Here is an 8,184-nt window from a genome sequence, read left to right as displayed (position 1 = left end):
GTACGTGGGCCTCTCACTGTTGTGGCCTCTCCTGTTGCGGAGCATAGGCTCCGGCCGCGCAGGCTCAGCAGCCATGGCTCACGGGCCCAGCCGCTCCGCAGCATGTGGGATCTTCCCGGACTGGGGCACGAACCCGTGTCCCCTGCATCGTCAGGCGGACTCTCAACCACTGCGCCACCAGGGAAGCCCCAAAATCAGTATCTTGAGATAACTTTTTGATCCTAAAATGGATTAATTTTTTTTAAAAAAGGAAAGCTCCAAAATGGCTGATTCCAAATCTGGGAAGGAAATGTACAAGGCAAACCTGGGACAACTTGCAAGGATGCTACCAGGATGGCACAGGAGTCACGTTGAAGGGGCCCCACTGGTCAAAAAGAATGAGAGAATTAGAAAATCAACAGTTTGCCACCCCTAATGAAGTTATGGATTTACGTTACAATTATCAGGGGAGGCTAAAACCTCTAGATAAGAGGTGAAAGGGAAATTTTATAATGGAGAGATCACACTGAGAACACCTAGGTAACACATACTTGACGCACAAAGATTAAATGTTTCCCCCTACAAGCCAAGAAACATCAAAGATTGCCAGATAACTACCAGAAGCTAGGCAAGAGGCCTGGAACAGATTCTCCCTCACAGCCTTCTGGAGGAACCATTCCCGCTAACACCCTAATCTCAGACCTTTAGCATCCAGAACAGTGAGACAATAAATTTCTGTTGTTTAAGTCATCCGTTTTGTGGTAATTTGTTATATCAGCCCTAGGAAACTAACACAAGTACTGATACAGGCTATAACATGGGTGAATCTTGAAAACATTACACTAAATAAAAGAAATCAAGTGTAAAAGGCCATATATTATATGATTCTATATACATTAAATGTCTAGAACAGGCAAATGCATAGAAACAGAAAGGAGATGAGTGGTTACCAGGGGCTGGAGCTGGGAATGACGGCCTACTGGGTATACGGTATGGGGCTTCAGGTTTGGGAATGACATAGCGATACTGGTTGTACAACTTCGTGAATATACTAAGGCCCACTGAATCACACACTTTAAGTGGATGAGTTTAACAATATGTGAATTATATTTCAATAAAAAAATAAAATAGACACCCTGAGCCTCAAGGAACAGGACAGTTCCAGCGGCTGCTCCTGGGGAAGGGGCTTGATTTAAGAAAAAAAAAAGTTGCAAAATCAAAGATAGGAAAGCCTGAGAATAAATGAGTTCCATATTCAGTTCAGGACCCTGGGGTGAAGAAAGTAAACCCAAAAGAAGTAGAAAAATGAGTATAAAAATAAAAGAGCAGGGGAGTTCCCTGGAGGTCCAGTGGTTAGGGCTCTGTGCTTTCACTGCCAAGGGCACGGGTTCGATCCCTGGTCAGGGAACTAGAAAAAAAGAAAAGAAAAGAAAAAATAGGAAAAAAATGTATGTAAGAGCACAAATTAATAATAGAAAACAAAACAGTAATCAATAAAACCAAAATCTTGTTCTCTGACAAAACTACTAAACCAGAAAAAACTCCGGGAAGTCTCCTTATCAGAAAGAGAGGAGAGAGTGAGAAAATAAACAATATTAGGAACAGAAAAGGAAGTATAAGAAACAGTAACAGCAGATATATATATATATATTTTTTTTTTTTTTTGCGGTATGCGGGCCTCTCACTGTTGTGGCCTTTCCTGTTGCGAAGCACAGGCTCCGGACGCGCAGGCCCAGCGGCCATGGCTCACGGGCCCAGCTGCTCCGCGGCACGTGGGATCCTCCCAGACCGGGGCACGAACCCGCCTCCCCTGCATCGGCAGGCGGACTCTCAACCACTGCGCCACCAGGGAAGCCCAACAGCAGATATTTTTAATAACATATGAGAATACTATGAATAACTTTATTCCAGTACATTTGAAAACTAGGAAGACATGGAGAGATTTCAAGAAAAATATAAATTACCAAAACTGGAACTGACAATCAAATGTCTTCCATGATAAGAAATACCAAGCCCACAGTTTCACTAAAAAGTTTTACCAAATCTTCAAAGGAAAAATAATCTTTCTATATTAAACAACATATTTCATAAAACAGAAGAAGTGGAAAAGTTACTCAGCCCATTTTATGAGCTAACATAAACTTGATATCAAACCAACAAAATAGTAAAAGAAAATAACATTTTAGATCAATCTTGCTTATTAATATGAAGGCAAATCTGAATAAAATAGTAACAAACCAAATTTCAGCAGCGCATTAAAAAAAGTAATGTGCTCTGACCAAGTAAAACTTTTTGAGGAATGCATCAAGAAGAGTTCAACATCGGAAAATCTAGTAATATGATATTTTATAGGTTAAAGGCAAAAATATAGCATTTCACGAGATAGAGAAGAGACGATGAACTACTTAAAATAAAACAAAATAGGAAATTCCCTGGCAGTCCAGTGGTTAGGATTCGGCGCTTTCACTGCCATGGCCTGGGTTCAATCCCTAATTGGGGAACTAAGATCCTGCAAGCTGTGTGGTGCAGCCAGAAAAATAATAATAATAAATAGTAATATAAAATAAAACAAAATAAAATCCCTTAAGAGAATCAGAATTAAAAGGAAACTTCTTGGGCTTCCCTGGTGGCGCAGTGCTTGAGAGTCCGCCTGCTGATGCAGGAGACGCGGGTTCGTGCCCCGTTTCGGGAAGATCCCACATGCCGCAGAGCGGCTGGGCCCGTGAGCCATGGCCACTGAGCCTGCGCGTCCGGAGCCTGTGCTCCGCAAATGGGAGAGGCCACAACAGTGAGAGGCCCGCATAACGCAAGGAAAAAAAAAAAAAAAAAAAAGGAAACTTCTTTAACCTAGGAAAAGAAAGTTATGTTTTTAAAAAAGACTACAGTAGAGAAGGGAAGGTGGAAGACAAATCTTTTCCCAGAAAAGCAACCATAAAGTTGGATAAAATTGACAAAAACCATTTCAGTGTTCTAGAAATCGACCGAAGAGGGGAAAGGGAGGGAGGACACAAACTACCAGTATCAGGAATGAAACGGCATATGACTACAGACCTTGGAGACATAGAAAGGATGATAAGGGATACTACAAACAATTCTACACACAAAAACTTGACAACTAAGAGGAAATGCACCAATTCCTCAAAAACAAACAAACTACCAAAATGCACCTAATATGAAATATATAATTTTAATAGTCCTGTAAATCTGAAAGAAACTGAAGTTTTAGTCTTAAAAATCCCCCAAAAAGAAATCTTGAGGCCCAGATGGCTTGATTAGAGAATTATACCAAACTTTTTTTTTTTTTGCGGTATGCGGGCCTCTCGGTGTTGCGGCCTCTCCCGTTGCAGAGCACAGGCTCCGGACGCTCAGGCCCAGCGGCCATGTCTCACGGGCCCAGCCGCTCCGCGGCATGTGGGATCTTCCCAGACCGGGGCACGAACCTGTGTCCCGTGCATTGGCAGGTGGACTCTCAACCACTGCACCACCAGGGAAACCCTTATACCAAACTTTTAAAGAAGACTTAACATCAACTACATACAATCTCTTCCAGAAAACAGAACAGGGAACACTTCCCAATTCATGTTATGAAGCTAGTATTTCCCTGACTAAAATAGTACAAAAAATGAAAACTACTGCCAATATCTCTCATGAATATAGATGTAAAGTCATTAATGATATTTAGCAATATATAAAAAGAATTACATAGGTTCTAGTATCAGAGTATATTTAAAACCCTTCTACAACTCAACAACAAAAAGACCCACTTAAAAAATGAACAAAGGACTTGAACAGACATTTCTCCAAAGAAGATATACACATGGGGACTTCCCTGGTGGTGCAGTGGCTAGGAATCCGCCTGCCAATGCAGGAGACGTGGGTTCAAGCCCTGGTCCAGGAAGATCCCCCATGCCGCGGAGCAACTAAGCCCGTGCATCACAACTACTGAGCCTGCGCTCTTAAGCCCGTGAGCCACAGCTACTGACCCCGCGTGTCACAACTATTGAAGCCCCCACACCTAGAGCCTGTGCTCCGCAACAAGAGAAGCCACCGCAATGAGAAGCCTGTGCACCACAATGAAGAGTAGCCACCGCTCGCCACAACTAGAGAAAGCCTGCACGCAGCAACGAAGACCCAACGCTGCCAAAATTAAAATAAATAAAGTAATTAAAAAAAAGATATACACATGGCTAACAAGCATATGACAAAATGCTCAACATCATTAACGATTAGGAAATGCAAATCAAAACCACAATGAGACACCACTTCACACCTACTAGGGTGGCCATAACAACAACAATAGCAAAACATAAAATAACAGGTATTGATGAGGATGTGAAGAAACTTGAACCCTCCCTCATAGATTCCTGGTGGGAATGTAAAATGGTGTAGCCACTTTGGAAAAGAGTTTGGCAGTTCCTCAAAAAGTTAAAACGTTGAATTACCATATGGCCCAGTAATTCCACATCTAGGTATATACCCAAAAGAACTGAAAACAGGTATCCAAACAAAAACTTGTACGTGAAAGCTCACAGTACCACTATTCACAAGAGCCAAAAGATGGAAACAACCCAAATGTCCATCAACAGATGAATGGATAAACAAAATATGGCATATTATTCAGTCACTGAAAGGAATGAAGTATTGACATGCTATGACATGGATGAACCTTGAAAACATTATGCTAAGTGAAAGAAACCAGACACGAAAGGCCACATATTGTATAATTCCATTTATATGAAATATGCAGAGCTGGCAAATCCATAGAAACAAAAAGCAGATTAGTGGTTGCCAGGGGCTGAGGGAAATGGGAATGGGAAGAGATTGCTTAATGAGTATGAGGTTTCCTTTTGAGGTGATGAAAACGTTCTGGGATTAGACAGTGGTGATGGCTGCACAACACTGGGAATGTACTTAGCAACAGCTAATCGGGCTTCCCTGGTGGCACAGTGGCTAAGAATCTGCCTGCCAGTGCAGGGGACACAGGTTCGAGCCCTGGTCCGGGAAGATCCCACATGCCGCGGAGCAACTAAGCCCGTGCACCACAACTACTGAGCCTGTGCTCTAGAGCCCGCGACCCACAACTAGTGAAGCCCGCACGCCTAGAGCCCATGCTCTGCAACAAGAGAAACCACCACAATGAGAAGGCTGCGGGCACCGCAACGAAGAGTAGCCCCCCCTCGCCGAAACTAGAGAATGCCCACGTGCAGCAACGAAGACCCAATGCAGCCAAAAATAAATAAATAAAATAAATATATTTTTTTTAAATGCATAAGAAAAAACATTAAAAAACCCAACTAACTGTACACTTTTAAATGGCTAAAATGGTAAATTGTATGCTATGTGTATTGAATATTTTACCATAATAATTTTTAAAAAAAGAATCATACACCATGACCAAGAGGTTTATTCTCTGGATGCAAATCTAGTTTAACATTCAAAAATCACATCAACAAGCTAAAGATGAAAAATCACATAACCATATCAATTGATGCAGAAAAAGCATTTGAAAAAAGTCAACACCCATTCCTCATTTAAAAAATCTCAGAAAACTAGGGATAGGAGGTAACTTCTTCGACTCGATAAAGAAAATCTACAAAAAACTTATAGCTAACATTATACTTATTGGTGAAAGACTGATTGCTTTCCCCCTAAGAACAGGAACAAGGCAAGGACGTCTGCTCTCATCACCTTACTCAACATAGTACTAGAAGTCCTAGTCAGTGCAACCAGACAAAAAAAAAAAAGGCAACTTGTTTGTACACAGAAAAATAAAACTGTCCCTATTTGCAGATGACATGCATGTCTATGTAAAAACAATCTATAAAAGAACTCCTAGAACTTATGAGTCCAGCAAGGATGTAAGAGAAAAGATAAACGTATAAAATCAACTGTATTTCTACATATTAACAATGAACTCACGGATACCAAAACTTAAAAGACAATACCATTTACAATCAGTCCAAAAAAATGAAATGCTTAGGTGTAAACCTAACAAAACATATATAGGACTTGTATGCTGAAAACTACACAGCACAGATGAAAGAAATAAAAGACAAATAAATGGAGAGACATTCTGTGTTCATGCATTGGAAGACTTAAAGAAAAGATGCCCATTCTCCCCAAATTCAGATACAGGATTAATGTAATTCCCATCAAAATCCTAGCAATATTTTTTATAGATGTAGACAAGTTTATTCTAAAATTCATATGGAAAGAAAAAGGAACTACAATAGCTAAATTAATTTTGGAAAAGAGGAATACAGTGGAATGAATCAGTCTTGTTAAACAGCTACAGCAATCCAGATTGTGTGATATTTGCAGATAGACATAGATCAATGGACAAAATAGAGAACCCAGAAACAGACCCACACAAATATGCCCAAATGATTTCTGACAAAAGTGCAAAAAGTAATTCAGTGGAGGTAGGAGAACCTTTTCATCAAATGGTGCTTGATCAACTGAACATTGATAGGCAAAAATATGAACCTCAACCTAAACCTTATACCTTACACAAAAATTAACTCAGAATGGATCATGGACTTAAACATAAAACATAAAACTATAAAACTTTCAGGAAAAAAAATAGGAGAAAATCTTCAGGACCTGAGACAAAGTGTTCATAGACTTAACACCAAAAGCACCATACAAGGAAAAAAGGATAAGCTGAATTTCATTAAAATGTAAAATTTTCCTTTGTGAACAACTTTAACTAGAGGATGAAAAGTCAAGCTACAGCCTGGGAGAGAATATTTGCAAAGCACACACCTGACAAAGGATACTATTTCAAACTCAACTGTAGAAAAGTAAATAATCCAATTACAAAATGAGGAAAAAACATGAACAGACATTTCACCAAAGAGGACATACAGATGGCAGATAAGCCCATAAAAAGATGTTCAATATCATTACCGTAAGAGATGCAAATTAAGACAACAATGAGATATCACTACACACCAGAATGGCTAAAATCAAAAACAGTGACAGTGGCTTCCCTGGTGGCGCAGCAGTTGAGAGTCCGCCTGCCAATGCAGGGGACACGGGTTTGTGCCCCGGTCCGGGAAGATCCCACATGCCGCAGAGTGGCTGGGCCCGTGAGCCATGGCCGCTGAGCCTGCGCGTCCGGAGCCTGTGCTCCACAACGGGAGAGGCCACAGCAGTGAGAGGCCCGCGTACCGCCAAAACAAACAAACAAACAAACAGTGACAACATCAAATGCTGTTGAGCATATAGAAAGACTGCCTACCTTCCTGGTGGGAAAGTAAAATAGTACAACCATTCCAGAAAAGAGTTTGGCAGTTTCTTGAAAAACTAAACATGCAACTACCACATGACTCAGCAATTGCACTCCTAAGCATTTATTCTGGAGAACTAAAAATTTAAGTTCACACAAAGACCTGTACATGAATGTTTATACCAGCTTTAACTGGAATAGGCAATAACTGGAAAAAACCAATGTCCTTCAATGGATGAATGGTTAAACTATGGTATATCCATACCACAAAATACTATTCAGTAATAAAAAGAAATGAACTACTGAACTATTATTTTTATAATTGCTTTACAATGGTGTGTTAGTTTCTGCTTCACAACAAAATGAATCAGTTATATATATACATATGTTCCCATATCTCTTCCCTCTTGCGTCTCCCTCCGTCCCACCCTCCCTATCCCACCCCTCCAGGTGGTCACAAAGCACCCAGCTGATCTCCCTGTGCAATGTGGCTGCTTCCCACTAGCTATCTACCTTACGTTTCGTAGTGTATATATGTCCAGGCCTCTCTCGTACTTTGTCACAGCTTACCCTTCCCCCTCCCCATATCCTCAAGTCCATTCTCTAGTAGGTCTGTGTCTTTATTCCTGTCTTGCCCCTAGGTTCTTCATGACATATTTTTTGCTTAAATTCCATATACATGTGTTAGCATACGGTATTTGTCTTTCCCTTTCTGACTTACTTCACTCTGTATGACAGACTCTAGGTCTATCCACCTCATTACAAATATCTCAATTTCGTTTCCTTATATGGCTGAGTAATATTCCATTGTATATATGTGCCACATCTTCTTTATCCAATCATCCGGTGATGGACACTTAGGTTGTTTCCATCTCCGGGCTATTGTAAATAGAGCTGCAATGAACATTTTGGTACATGACTCTTTTTGAATTATGGTTTTCTCAGGGTATATGCCCAGTAGTGGGATTGCTGGG

Source organism: Lipotes vexillifer, unplaced genomic scaffold, assembly GCF_000442215.2.
Source record: "Lipotes vexillifer unplaced genomic scaffold, Lipotes_vexillifer_v1.1 scaffold587, whole genome shotgun sequence".
Lineage (NCBI taxonomy): Eukaryota > Metazoa > Chordata > Mammalia > Artiodactyla > Lipotidae > Lipotes > Lipotes vexillifer.
The sequence above is the reverse complement of the archived record's forward strand: the minus strand, read 5'-3'. Positions refer to the sequence as shown.